Genomic DNA, 1,156 nt, shown 5'->3' with positions numbered 1-1,156 from the left:
GGCCAAGCGGCACAGGGGCGTCCAGAAGGCGCCGCGGAGCCGGCGCCGCTCCGAGCGCTGCGGGAAGAGCGGGATGAGCGGCGTTCCCGCATCCCACCGCGTCCGTCCCGGGGCATCCCGGGACATCCCGCCGCGTCCGTCCCGGGGCATCCCGGGACATCCCGCCGCATCCATCCCGGGGCATCCCGGGGCATCCTGCCGCATCCATCCCGGGACAATCCCGCCGCATCCATCCCGGGGCATCCCACCGCATCCCGCCACATCCATCCCGGGGCATCCCACCGCATCCCGCCACATCCATCCCGGGGAATTCCAGGACATCCCGCCGCATCCATCCCGGGGCATCCCGCCGCATCCGTCCCGGGGCATCCCGGGACAATCCCGCCGCCTCCATCCCGGGACAATCCCGCCGCCTCCATCCCGGGACATCCCGCCGCATCCCACCGCATCCATCCCGGGACATCCCCGGCGCTCACCTGCTGCTCGTGCGCCCGCTGGAAAGCGTCGCCCAAGGCGCGCAGCCGGGCGCCCAATTCCCGCTCGGTGCTCCGCGCGGTGCCGGTGGCCTCCGCGCTCACGGCCTCCTCTTCCCCGTTTTCCCCAGGCTGGGAGTCCCCTGTGGAGCGAGCGGAGGGATCAGGGGAGGGGAAAGGCCGGGACGATTCCCGGCTCCGGCCCCGCGGTGGCAGCCGGAGCGCCGGGAGGAGGGGYTGTGTCCCGGCTTGCCGCACGCGGCAGTGTTTATCCCGGAAAAGGGCGGATGGAGCGCGGAGGCAGGAAGCACCTGCGCAGGGACGGGGATAACGGCGAGCGCGGGAGCGGGGCTGGGAGCAGGGATAACCCTGCGGATGGGGACACGGCTGGGAACAGGGATACGGGGATGGGCGCAAGGATCACGGATGACCACGGGAATGGGGATGGAGACAAGAGCGGGAATGAACACGGGCACAAGGATGTAAACAGGCGCAAAACCAAGGAGGAGCACAGGGATTGGGATGGGGACGAAAACAAGGATAACGGCAGGCATGGGAACAGGGATAGGGATGGGGACGAAAACAAGGATAACGGCGGGGATGGGCACAGGGATAGGGACGAAAACAAGGATAACGGCGGGGATGGGCACAGGGATAGGGATGAAAACAAGGATAACCATGGG

The sequence above is a fragment of the Nothoprocta perdicaria genome, unplaced genomic scaffold, assembly GCF_003342845.1.
Source record: "Nothoprocta perdicaria isolate Ctin4 unplaced genomic scaffold, notPer1 scaffold_1158, whole genome shotgun sequence".
Taxonomy (NCBI): Eukaryota; Metazoa; Chordata; class Aves; order Tinamiformes; family Tinamidae; genus Nothoprocta; species Nothoprocta perdicaria.
The sequence above is the reverse complement of the archived record's forward strand: the minus strand, read 5'-3'. Positions refer to the sequence as shown.